This window comes from Catharus ustulatus, chromosome 25, assembly GCF_009819885.2.
Source record: "Catharus ustulatus isolate bCatUst1 chromosome 25, bCatUst1.pri.v2, whole genome shotgun sequence".
In the NCBI taxonomy this organism is placed as follows: Eukaryota; Metazoa; Chordata; class Aves; order Passeriformes; family Turdidae; genus Catharus; species Catharus ustulatus.
This window is the reverse complement of record NC_046245.1, coordinates 2,921,292-2,934,890: the sequence shown is the minus strand read 5'-3', so window position 1 is coordinate 2,934,890 and position 13,599 is coordinate 2,921,292. Positions and strand designations below refer to the sequence as shown.

Genomic DNA, 13,599 nt, shown 5'->3' with positions numbered 1-13,599 from the left:
GACCATCAGGATAGACCAAAACTTTTTCAGAATTAAGAAAAAACCCAGCTAAATAAATCCAGCTTCCCACAAAACTCTGCCCCACTGAAGGCAAAAATCAAATTTATTTCTATTTATTTTTTATTATATTTACACTGGGCACACTCAGAAATGGAAATCCAGAATGTGGATTTGCAAAAAAGGAGAATCCAGGCAGGTTTTTGGTAGAAAAAAACAAATCCAGGCAGGTTTTTTATGGGAAAAACCAAATCCAGGAAGGTTTTTGGTAAAAAAAACCAAATCCAGGCAGGTTTTTGGTAGAAAAAAACAAATCCAGGCAGGTTTTTTATGGGAAAAAACCAAATCCAGGCAGGTTTTTTGTGGGGAGTGGTGACTGGACAGCTGTGCCACATCTGGATGGCACCAGTGTCACCTCAGTGTCTAATCCTGCCACCTCTGGTGTTGTCACAGCAGAAAAGCAGAGATAAAACAAATTTTTTTTTGTTTTTTTGGGGGTTTTTTTTTGTGTTTTGCAGCTCTTGGGTTTCTCAGAATAATGAGGTGGGAGGAGAAATGAGAGAAATAAATGTGTGGGGTGATAAAAGTGACAGAAGGGTTTGTCCTTGTCCCTGTCCCTGTGTGTGTGACTGAAATAACCTCAGATATTGAATTTTTAAAATTTTTTTTCTCCCTACCAAGTGCTCAGGACAGGGATTGGGATCTGGCTGAAGGATGGAGACACATCCAAAAAATTGGCTCAGCTCAATTTTCCATCCTGGCAAACAGAAAAACCCTCTTTGATCAGGGATCCACTGCTTGAGCTAGAAATATAAACTAATAAATACTATAAATATTATAAATAAATATGAATAAATATAAATAAATAGAAATAAATAGAAATAAATAGAAATAAATAGAAATAATAGAAATATATATAAATATTATATATAAATATTATATAAGTATAAATGAATAGAAATATTCTAAATAAATATAAATACATATAAATATTATAAATAAATATTATTATCTAATGAATGAACTGGAAATAAGTGGTGAATTATATCCTAAGTGATAAATGATGTCCTAAAGAATAAATTATAAACAGGGATGGTGCATTTGGCCTGAACTTCACAGGGTGAAAAAGGGTTGGGATTTCTGCAAGAAACCCCAAATTCCTGCAAGAAACCCCAAATTCCTGTCAAATAGGGTCGGGAATTCTGAAAAAAAAAACCCAAATTCCTGTCAAATAAGGTTGGGAATCCTGCAAGAAACCCCAAATTCCTGCAAGAAATCCCAAATTCCTGTCAAATAGGGCTGGGAATCCTGCAAAAAAAACCCCAAATTCCTGCAAGAAACCCCAAATTTCTGTCAAAGAGGATTGGGAATCCTGCAAGAAACCCGAAATTCCTGTAAAAAAACCCAAATTCCTGTCAAATAGGGCTGGGAATTCTGCAAGAAATCCCAAATTCCTGTCAAATAGGGTTGGGAAATGCTCCAAGAAACCCCAAATTCCTGCAAGAAACCCCAAATTCCTGCAAGAAACCCCAAATTCCTGTCAAATAGGGTTGGGAAATGCTCCAAGAAACCCCAAATTCCCAATTTTTGCAGCTCTAACCCCCCAAATCCTGCACACCCAGGTTGGTACCAAAAAAAAAAAAATCAAAATTTCAAACCCAAAGCTGGGTTTGTCCCCCCAAATTTCAGGTGCATCCCTCACAAATCCTCTCTCACTCACGAATTTATTTTGCTAAAACACATTTAGAGCATTCAAAAAAAACGTTTTTTGACTTCCTGCAGGGTGAAAAAAAAATAAAATTAAAAAAAAAAAAATAGAGATGCTGAGCAACGATCTCTGCTCACCTGCAGGGCCCTGCACAGCTGAGAACTCCAGAGAAAGTTTTGCACCCCAAAAAAAAATCTCAAAATCTTTTGTCAAACCCACACCTGCAGCCCTGGCTGCTGAGGATGTGACTGGGGCAGGCTTTGAGCTCAAAAAATAAAATAAAAAAAAACCACCAAGGATGGAAAGGGTCCTGAGCTCAAGGCTGAGCTCTGCAAAGCTCGGCTTAGGCGGGGTTTAAAGGGTTTGCAGGGTTTAAAAGGGGTTTTTAAAAATGGTTTTGCAGGTTTCAAAAGGGTTTTGCAGGGTTTAAAAATGGTTTTGCAGGGTTAAAAAGGATTTTAAAAGGGGTTTGTAGGTTTTTAAAGGATTTTAAAAGGGTTTTGCAGGGTTTAAAAAGGGTTTTGTAGGGTTTAAAGGGTTTTAAAAATGGTTTTGCAGGTTTTAAAAGGATTTTAAAAGGGTTTTGCAGAGTTTAAAAGGGTTTTCAGGGTTTAAAAGGGGTTTTGCAGGATTTTAAAAAGGGTTTTGTAGGGTTTAAAAGGATTTTGTGGGGTTTCAAAGGTGTTTTGCAGGGTTTACAAGGGGTTTTGTAGGGTTTAAAAATGGTTTTAAAATGTTTAAAAGAGTTTTGCAGGGTTTAAAAAGGGTTTTAAAAGGTTTAAAAGGGGTTTACAGGGTTTAAAAGGGTTTTGTAGGGTTTTTAAAGGGTTTAAAAGGGGTTTTGCAGGGTTTAAAAAGGGTTTAAAAGGGTTTTAAAAGAGTTTTGCAGCGTTTAAAAGGGGTTTAAAAAGGTTTAAAAGGGTTTTGCGGGGTTTAAAAGCATTTTAAAAGGGTTTTGCAAGGTTTTAAAAGGTTTTTGCTGGGTTTAAAAAGGGTTTAAAAAGGTTTAAAGGGTTTTGCAAGGTTTAAAAGGGTTCTGTAGGGTTTTAAGAGGGTTTTGTAGGGTTTAAAAGAGTTTTTAAAAGGGTTTTGCAGGGTTTAAAAGGGGTTTCAGGGTTTAAAAAGGGTCTTGCAGGGTTTAAAAGGGTTTTGATCCTTCCCCTGCCTCAATAAAGGATTTGGAGCATCCCAAAGATTGGGATTGCACCTTTCCCTGCCTCAACAAAGGTGTAATATATGTTGTATTATCTATAACAGAGGATTTGGAGCATCCCAAATGTTGGGGTTGTATCTGGAGCATCCCAAATACTTGGGATTGCATCTTTCCCTGCCTCAGTAAAGGATTTGGGACTGGGATTTAGTTCCCTGCCTCAATAAAGGATTTGGAGCATCCCAAAGATTGAGATTGTATCTTTGCCTGCCTTGAAAAAGGATTTGGAGCATCCCAAATATTGGGGTTGTAATGGGAGCATCCCAAATATTAGGATTTTCCTCCTTCCCCTGCCTCAGTAAAGCATTTGGAGCATCCCAAATATTTGGGATTGCATCTTTCCCTGCCTCAATAAAGGATTTGGAGCATCCCAGATGATGAGGTTGTAATGGGAGCATCCCAAATATTGGGATTTTCCTCCTTCTCCTGCCTCAATAAAGGATTTGGAGCATCCCACATCTTGGTTGCATTTTTGCCTGCTTTGATAAAAGGATTTGGAGCATCCTAAATAGTTGGGTTGCCTCTTTCCCTGCCTCAATAAAGGATTTGGAGCATCCCAAATGTTGGGATTGTATCTGGAGCATCCCAAATATTGGGATTCCATTTTTTCCTGATTTGATAAAAGGATTTGGAGCATCCCAAGGATTGGGATTTCCTTTCCTGCCTCAATAAAGGGTTTGAGCATCCCAAATATTGGGGTTGTATCTGGAGCATCCCAAATATTTGGGATTTATTCTTTCCCTGCCTCAATAAAGGATTTGGAGCATCCCAAGTCTTTGTATTGTATCTGGAGCATCCCAAATATTGTGGTTGCATCTTTCCCTGCCTCAGTAAAGGTTTTGGAACATCCCAAAGATTGGGATTTCCTTCCCTGCCTCAACAAAGGGTTTGGAGCATCCCAAATATTTGGGATTGCATCTTTGCCTGCCTCAGTAAAGGATTTGGGATTGGGATTTCTTTTCCTGTCTCAATAAAGGGTTTTGAGCATCCCAGGTATTTGGGTTGCACATTTCCCTGCTTTGATAAAGGATTTGGAGCATCCCAAGGACTGGGATTTCTTTTCCTGCCTCAATAAAGGGTTTGAGTATCCCAAATATTGGGGTTATATCTGGAGCATCCCAAATATTTGGGATTTATTCTTTCCCTGCCTCAGTAAAGGATTTTGGATTGGGATTTATTTCCCTGCCTCAATAAATGGTTTTGAGCATCCCAGGTATTTGGGATTTATTTCCCTGCTTTGATAAAGGATTTGGAGCATCCTAAAAATTGGGATTTCCTTCCCTGCCTCAAAAAAGGGTTTGGAGCATCCCAAATATTGGGATTTATTTCCCTGCCTCAGTAAAGTGTTTGGAGCATCCCAAAGATTGAAATTTCTTTCTCTGCCTCAATAAATGATTTGGAGCATCCCAAATGTTGGGATTTCTTCCCCTGCCCTGATAAAGTCACAGCACACAGGACAGGTGCCCCCCACACATCCCCTCCCCAAATTCAGGCTGGCTCTGTCCTCTGCAGGAAAATACTGAGATAAAGATAAAATGAAGAATTTGGGGAAATCTCTGCAAAATCTGAGATTTTTTGGGTATTTCCAACAGTGAGGCTGATCCAGGCTCTGCCTGGAATGGAATTAAAGAATTCAGACAGCAAAAAAGTGGCTCCCAATTTGATTTATTTCTTTAAATATTTCTTTAATTATTTATTTCTTTATTTTCTTTATTCATTTATTTCTTTTTAGGATCAGGTTAGAAACCCAAGCAGGGTTGGTGTGGAAGGTGCTTTCCATAAATCCATAAACCTGGGAATCTGTGCCTGCCTGAGCTTGGAAAATAAAAAAAATCCTTGGAAGAGAGAAAAAAAATTAAAAAGAATAAAAACTGGACAAAACTCCTGGGTTAGAGCCTGCAGGTGCAGATATTTGGATTTTGGAGGTTTCATCCAAGGCACAAAGTTTTGGTTTGTTGTTTTCCACCAGGAATTTGGCTGTGGACACAGGGCTTGTCAGGGGGGATGATGCTAAAAAATCAAAATTTCAAATATTTAAATGTTGAGGGGTTTTTTTCTGCCTTAAATATCCATTTTTAAAATTTTTTTCCAAATTGCTCTGCCACACCCCAGCAGCTGCAGGGAGGAGGAAAAGCAGCACCGAGCTCCCTGCAGCCTCCAACTTCTGCTCTCGCATAGGAAGTCGATAAAAACCTCACTGGGTTGCAAAAAAAAAAAAGAAAAAAAAAGAAAATCAGATTTCAAAAGAGGCTCTCAGCAGCCCTAAATTAAATTAACCCTTTGCAGCTCTTTGTGGTTTTTTTTTTCCCCCCATTTATTTATTTATTTATTTATTGTTTCTTTCTGGATTTTTATTTGTTTTTTTGTTTCGTTTTGTTTAGTTTTTGGGGGGTTTTTTTGGTGGGTTTTTTTAGTTTATGTTTATTTTTTTTGTTTATGTGGATTTTATTTTGAGATTTCTCACCTCTCCCACCTGCTCTTACCCACAACCAGGAAGGTTTGGAAAAGCTCCCTTAAAACTGCAAAAAAGTGAGCAGGAAATGGGGAAAAGGGAAAGTTTTTTGGAAAAAATTCATTTTCCTGTCAGCAAACTGGGGAGATTCAGCTCCTTGGTGGTTCCCAGTTCTGGATTCCAACCCCAAAATCTTCATTCTGGCACTAAAGTCACATTTCCCTTCTTTTGTGTCTTTTCCACCAATTCTGGGAATGATTCCTGCAGCAGGGACCCAAAGATCTGTGTCCTGGGAATGCACCCGTGGGATCCACTGATGCATGGGATCCACTGGTTCAAAAAATCATGGGAAAATTCTGAAACCCAGTGAAAACATTAAAAGTGAGTGGGATGACAAGAAGTGCAGTGATATGGACCAAAGCTTGCCCAAATGATGTTCATTGAAATCGCAGGATTCAGTTCCTTTCAGGGAAGGGAGCGAAATCTTGAAATCCCAGGACAAAGTCTGACAAACCCTCGGGAGAGGAGATATGATGAAATGAAACGTGGTGTAAAAAAAACACCCGAAATTTGGAAATAGGCTGACCACCATGAAATGGCCTCAGATGACAAGAAGAGCAGGCAAATGGACCAAAACTTGCTAAAATTACTCCAAACAACATCCTAAAAATCATGGAGGAAAAAAAAACTATAGAGCCTGCTGAGCAGTTGCTAAAAAAAATGAAATGGCAAGAGAAAGAAAAGGAAAATTCTGAAAGCAAGTGAAAAAACAAAAAGTGAATGGGATTACAAGAAATGCATGGACATGGACAACACCTTGCTGAAATTACTCCTAATAACATCCTGAAATCACAGAAGAAAGGAAAAGATAGAGCTCGTTGAGATCTTTGCAAAAAATTGAAATGGTTAAAAAAATAATGGGAAAATTCTGTGAGATTCACTGATCCTTGGGATCCACTGATCATTGGGATCCACTGATCATTGGGAATTCACTGATCCATGGGATCCACTGGTCTGTGGGATTCACTGATCCTTGGGAATTCACTGATCCATGGGATCCACTGGTCTGTGGGATCCACTGATCCATTGGAATCCCCTGGTCTGCCAAACCCACTGGCCCATGGCATCAATGGATCAATGGGATCCATTGATCAGTAGGAATCCATGGATCCATGGGAATCCACTGACTCTCAGGACCCACTGATCTGTGGGATCAACTGACCTGTAAGATCCACTGACCCTCGGGAATTCACTGATCTGTGGGATCCACTGATCCATGGGATCAACTGATCCACAGGAATCCACTGATCCCATGGATCCACAGATCCATGGGATCCACGGGGATCTCCATATCCATGGAAACACACTGATCCATGGGAATACACTGATCTGTGGGATCCACTGACCTGTGAGATCCACAGGATCCACTGATCCATGGAATCCAATCCCCTGATCTATGGGATCCCTGATCAATGGAATTCCCTGGTCCGTGGGATCCCCAGGGATCCCAGCGCAGAGGCTGCTGAGGGAGGATCAGCACGGCCGTGGCTCTTGGTGAACAGCGACAAAGCAGATTTGGCCTCACTTCACTTGGGTGACAATGTCACCGTCACAATGTCACCGTCACAATGTCACCGTCACAATGTCACTATCCCACCGTCACCGTCACAATGTCACAATGTCACAATGTCACAATGTCACCGTCCTTCCCTTCCCACTGGGCAGGAAAAATCCACGAAATGGGGCAGTTTTGGGGTTTCTTTTTCTCATTTCCTGCGTGTCACCTCCTCCCTGCCTGTCACCCCCTGCTTGTCACCCTCTTCTTGTCACCCCATGCTTGTCACTTCTTCTTCTCACCCTGTTTGTCAACCCCTCCTTGTCACCCTGTTTGTCATTGTCATCCTGATTGTCATTGTCCTCCCTGCCTGTCACCCTGTTTGTCACTGTCACATTGTCACCCCCTGATCGTCATTGTCACCCCCCTGCCTGTCACTCCCTGTTTGTCATTGTCACATTGTCACCCTGTTTGTCATTGTTCCCCCACCTGTCACCCCCTGTTTGTCATTGTCACCCTGTTTGTCATTGTCCCCCTGCTTGTCATTGTCACCCTGTTTGTCATTGTCCCCCTGTTTGTCATTGTCACCCTGTTTGTCACTGTCCCCCCGTCTGTCACTCTGCTTGTCCCTGTCACATTGTCCCCCCCGTTTATCATTGTCACCTCCCTGCCTGTCACCCCCTGCTTGTCACTGTCACATTGTCACGCTGCTTATCATTGTCACCCTGATTGTCATTGTCACCCCCTGCCTGTCACCCCGTTTGTCACTGTCACATTGTCACCCTCTGTTTGTCATTGTCCCCCTGCTTGACACCCCCTGTTTGTCATTGTCCCCCTGTTTGTCATTGTCCCCCTGTTTGTCATTGTGACCCTGTTTGTCACTGTCCCCCCCTGCCTGTCACCCCTTCCCCTCCTCCCTGCCGTGATTACATCGGGCCACCAACCCCAACCGCCACCGCCAGATGTGGGGAGCTCATTTGTCACAGAAGAAAGGCAGCCAGCCCCAAGTGACACGAGGTGACAGTTGTGTGCACGTGAAGCGTGGCCTTGTCACCACCCCCCCTGGGGTGCCCCCAAGCCACAGGATCTCTGCTGGGCCCATGGGAAAAGCTTTTATCAACATTTGAATGTTTCCCCCCAAAACCAAAACACACCCGCCGCTGGGGGGAGGCTGAGGAGGTTCCTCATCCCGCTAAAATCGGGGAAAAACCGGGAATTGCTGAGCTAAAATCCATGGGGATGTAAAACCTTTCTCCTTTCCTACCCCACTGGAGCACAGAAAAGCTGCTCAGCTCAGTTTTTGAGGTGTCACCAGCCCCCCTGGAGCACAGAAAAGCTGCTCAGATCAGTTTTTGGCCTGATGGAATTCCTCCCACCCAACCCAAGGGAAGTTTTGTGATCCAGGATTGAGATTTCAGCCACTATTATTTGCTTCATTTATTTTTCCCTCTTCAAAATTGCATTTCCTGGGAGAGAAGGACCCAAAACTCCCCCTCATCCCAAGGGGGGACCCTCAAAGTCCCCAGGGAGCTGCACAAGAGGGACAAGGAATGGAGCCAAGAAACTTCCAGAGGAAATGATGGAGAACTATGGAGGGAGAGGGACAGCTGGACTGGGAGAGAGGGACATGAACTCTGTCCCCAGGGCAGGGAGGTGACAGCACAGGGCCTTCCTCTGTCCCCAGGGCAGGGAGGTGACAGCACAGGAGCTATCGTGGCCTCCCAGCTGCTGCAGCTCCAGCCTGGGGCTCTGGGGCTGCCATCCTTGGGGACTTTATCAGCGATTGTCACCTCTATGGGGGTGCCATCCCTGGGGACTTTATCAGGGATTGTCCCCTCCTCTGGGGCTGCCAGCCATGGGGACTTTATCAAGCATTGTCACCTCTATGGGGTTGCCATATTTGGGGACTTTATCAGGGATTGTCCCCCTTATTGGGGCTGCCATCCCTGGGGACTTTATCAGGGATTATCACCTCCTTTGGGGCTGCCAGCCCTGGGGACTTTATCAGGGATTGTCACCTCTATGGGGCTGCCATCCTTGGGGACTTTATCAGGGACTGTCCCCCTTATTGGGGCTGCCATATTTGAGGACTTTTTTGGGGACTGTCCCCTTCTTTAGGGCTGCCATCTTTGGGGACTTTATCAAGGATTGTCCCCTCCTCTTCGGGGTGCCAGCCATGGGGACTTTATCAAGGATTGTCACCTCTATGGGGCTGCCATATTTGAGGACTTTATTAGGGATTGTCCCCCTTATTGGGGCTGCCATCTTGGGGACTTTATCAGGGATTGTCACCTCCTCTTTGGGGTGCCAGCCATGGGGACTTTATAAAGGATTGTCCCCTCTTTTGGGGCTGCCATATTTGAGGACTTTATTAGGGACTGTCCCCTTCTTTAGGGCTGCCATCTTTGGGGACTTTATCAAGGATTGTCACCTCTATGGGGCTGCCATATTTGGGGACTTAATCAGGGACTGTCACCTCCTTTGGGGCTGCCATCCTTGGGGACTTTATCAAGGATTGTCACCTTCTTTAGGGCTGCCATCTTTGGGGACTTTATCAAGGATTGTCACCTCCTCTGGGGCTGCCATCCTTGAGGACTTTATTGGGGACTGTCCCCTTCTTTAGGGCTGCCATCTTTGGGGACGTTATCAGGGATTGTCACCTCTATGGGGGTGCCATATTTGGGGACTTTATCAGGGATTGTCCCCTCCTTTGGGGTGCCAGCCATGGGGACTTTATCAGGGATTGTCCCCCTTATTGGGGCTGCCCTATTTGGGGACTTTATCAGGGACTGTCCCCTTCTCTCCTGACCTATCCCAACTCTCGATTTCCAAAAAGGGCGGGAATTGTTCCAAAAAGGGCGGGAATTGTCCCAAAAAGGGCGGGAATTGTCCCAAAAAGGGCGGGAATTGTCCCAAAAAGGGCGGGAGCTGTCCCCAAAAGAGCAGAAGTTGTCCCCGAATCAGCAGCACATCCTGAGCAGCTGCTGCCTCCCCCTATCTCTGCCTCACCCCTGGTGTCTCCTTGTGGTTTCTCAAGTCCCCAGAGACACCAAAGTGCCCTGCCAGGCTGCTGGGGAGGGGTGGCAGGTCCCCAAAAGGGCTGCAGGGGTTTGTGGGTTCAGTTCTGGGTTGGAAGAGATGAGATGATGATTTTTAGGGACACTGTTCCTTCTGGAAGCCAAGAAAAGCCATAAAAAAAATCGATTTTTTTTTTTTTTTTGAGGGAGGAGGGGAAAAAATGTTCCTTGAGAGAAACCCAAAATTATTCCAGTGATTTCTTCCCAAAAAGCCTTCTCTTTTCCTGAAAATTCCTTTTTTTTTTTTTTTTGAGCACAGATGAATGAACCCCAGGCTTTGTTCTTAGCAAGGATCCTTTATCAGCTCCTTGCCCTGATAGCAGCAATTTTCATTTCATCTGCAAATGGGGACGGAGAACTGATCTGATCAAACAAGAACCAGCCCAAAGCCGAGCTCTAAACTCAGCTTGAGCTGCTGAGAGGCTCTGGGGAGTTCACACAACTTCCTGCATTTCATCCCTCCCCATCCCTTCTGTACTTCCAGCATCCCACTGGGAAGAAAAAAGGGATTTTTCATCAGCCTCCAGCCTCGGATTTAGGGATTTTCTCCCAAGTGAAGCAGCAGCAGCTTCAAATGACAGATTTAATGAGCAAGGAAGGTGACAACAATCGCTGTCACCCCTGTTATTGTCACCTGTGCTGTCACACCGAGGAGCTGCTCAGCTCTGACAGCCAAACCCTGCTGCTGCTTCAGCTCTTTCCTCTAAAACCATTTAAAAAAAACCAATTAATTTTAGGTCCACAGAATCCCAAGGCTCCTGTTCTGGTCAGGGAATCCCAAGAGCAGAATTTGTCCCTTATCCCACTGGGGGAAGAATCTCCAAACCCCTCCAGTCACAACACAGCTCAGAATTTCCCAAACTTTCCCACTGTCCTGCTCTGAACAGGCCAGGAATGGCTCTGGATGCTCCATTCCAGGTGGGAATTTGGGCAGAGCTGCTCAGAGCCCATCCCATGGATCCCATAGATCCCATCTCATCCCATGGATCCCATCCCATCCTATGGATCCCATCCCATGGATCCCATCCCATCCCATCCCATCCCATCCCATCCCATCCCATCCCATCCCATCCCATCCCATTATCCCATTATCCCACAGTAGGATTCCTTCCCCCCTCCCTCACACTCAGGCCCTGCCCTGCCTGTGCTTTGGTTTCCTGTGGGGTTTTGTCACCCCAATGTGGCTGCTCCAGGGCCAGGATGTCACCCTGAGGGGCCACCAGGTTTTAGGAACCCTTTAGGGAATCCATGGCAGGAATCAGGCAGTGCCTTCATGTCCCCATCCCCAGAATCTCTGCAGGCCTTTTGTAGGATCCCTTAATCCCAGCCCCTCTTCAGGCAGTTTTTAGGATCCTTTTTAGGGAATCCTCTCTCATGTCCCTGCTCCCAGAGTCCCTCCAAGCAGTTTTTAGGATTCCTTTAGGGAATCCTCTCTCATGTTCCCATTCCCAGAGTCCCCCCCAGGCAGTTTTTAGGATCCCTTTAGGAATCCATGCCAGGAATCAGGCAGTGGCTTCATGTCCCCATTCCCAGAATCCCTCCAGGCAGTTTTTAGGATCCCTTAATCCCAGCCCCTCTCCAGGCAATTTTTAGGATCCCTTTAGGGAATCCATGGCAGGAATGAGGCAGAGGATTCGTGTTCCCATTCCCAGAGTCCCTCCAGGCCTTTTTTAGGATCCCTTAATCCCAGAGTCTCTCCAGGAAGTTTTTAGGATCCCTTTAGGGAATCCTTGCCAGGATTCAGGCAGAGGATTCGTGTCCCCATTCCCAGAGTCCCCCCAGGCAGATTTTAGGATTCCTTTAAGGAATCCTCTCTCATGTCCCTATTCCCAGAGTCCCTCCAGGCAGTTTTTAGGATCCCTTTAGGGAATCCATGCCAGGAATCAGGCAGTGGCTTCATGTCCCCATTCCCAGAATCCCTCCAGGCCTTTTTTAGGATTCCTTAATCCCAGCCCCTCTCCAGGCAGTTTTTAGGATCCCTTTAGGGAATCCATGCCAGAAATGAGGTAGAAGATTCATGTTCCCATTCCCAGAGTCCCTCCAAGCAGTTTTTAGAATTCCTTTAGGGAATCCTCTCTCATGTCCCCATTCCCAGAGTCCCTCCAGGCAGTTTTTAGGATCCCTTAATCCCAGAGTCCCCCCCAGGTAGTTTTTAGGATTCCTTTAGGGAATCCTCTCTCATATCCCTGCTCCCAGAATCTCTCCAGGCAGTTTTTAGGATCCCTTTTAGGGAATCCTTTCTCATGTCCCTGTTCCCAGAGTCCCTCCAGGCAGTTTTTAGGATCCCTTAATCCCAGCCCCTCTCCAGGCAGTTGTCACCCTCAGCTCTTCTGGAGGGCAGGTGAGGAGCATTCCCATTTTTCTGGAAAATTGAGGGGATTTGGGAGGACAGAGGGCAAAATTTCTGTTCTCTCAGCAACCCAAAAATCTGCTTTTCCACAGAAAATAAAGTTCCCATCTGAGCTGGCCAATTAAAAAGAAGAAAATTTAAAATAAACCAGCTTGGATCCATCTCCTCAGCCCTTTGGATCCCAGAACATTCCCTGAGTCACCAGTGGGGCTGGGACCAGCCTGGAGGTTGGGGGGTGAAATTCCTGCAGGATTACACCAGGAGCTGGTGGGATGGCAAAGAACAGATTTGACATCAGTGGATGTTGAAACAAAAAGCCCAAAGCAAAAATCCATCAAATCCTGGAGGCAGGAATGATGTCTGAGCTGGGAGGGGTGGCTGTGCATGAATTCCAACTCTCCAAATAGTTCTCCAATTCCCAATTCCCTGTTTATTCCCTTTTTATTCCCTATTTATTCCATTTTTATTCCCAGCAGATGGAATTTGTTGATTTGTGGGATCAAAGAGCCCCAACCACAGGGTGGTTATTGAGAGGTTTGGATAAATCTCTCCCCCTCTGGAATATCCTAACTCCCACCCTGAGAGGTGTTTGGAAATCCTGTAAGTTTTTCCCCACTCTCTGTGCCTGTGGCATCTTTGGGAAAAGTCAAAATTCCAGCTGGGAGCACTCAGAGCTCGTGCACATCTCACTGGGAATTCCCTTTTTGCATCAGATTCCTCTTCCAAATAACAAATCCAGAGAGAAAAATCCAACACTTTCACTTCCAGAGTCTTTAATAAGCACAAATTGCTACCAACAACACTTTAACAAAAAAAAAAAAAAAAAAAAACATTTTTAAAAAAATCCTCAACATTTCTCAAGTATTAAAAAAGTATCAAAACTCTAAATTAAATATAAACCCCGTGGCTTTAAACTCTCCATGTTGGAGTTTCCATTCCAAGGCACAACACAATGTCCATATGAAAAAAAAAAAACAAAAACCAAAAAAAATCGACATTAATTCCGTGCTGCTGATGTGGTTTCTGAATTAAGTGGCTCAGAAATCAGAATATCTCAGAATATCTCGGTCCCACCGTGCCCTCTGCTGGCAGCAGGGCTGGGACCAGGAAATTTGGGGAAAGAGGAGCAGCACAGTGGGATTTCAGGGGCAGGAGATTAAACAGCTCCAGGCTTTCCTCTGAAAAATTCCCCACTGGAATTGGCACTCTCAGAGCTTTTTTTGCATCCTGGAAATTTTTCCCCACTCCCT

The 13,599-nt window shown here is 44.7% G+C and overlaps 1 protein-coding gene across 1 annotated transcript in view; it reads right to left on the bottom strand.

Moving 5' to 3' along the window:
• CCND3 (cyclin D3) overlaps positions 1-13,599 on the bottom strand; it is a 35,646-nt gene that overhangs the window by 20,888 nt on the left and 1,159 nt on the right. The window lies entirely within an intron of this gene.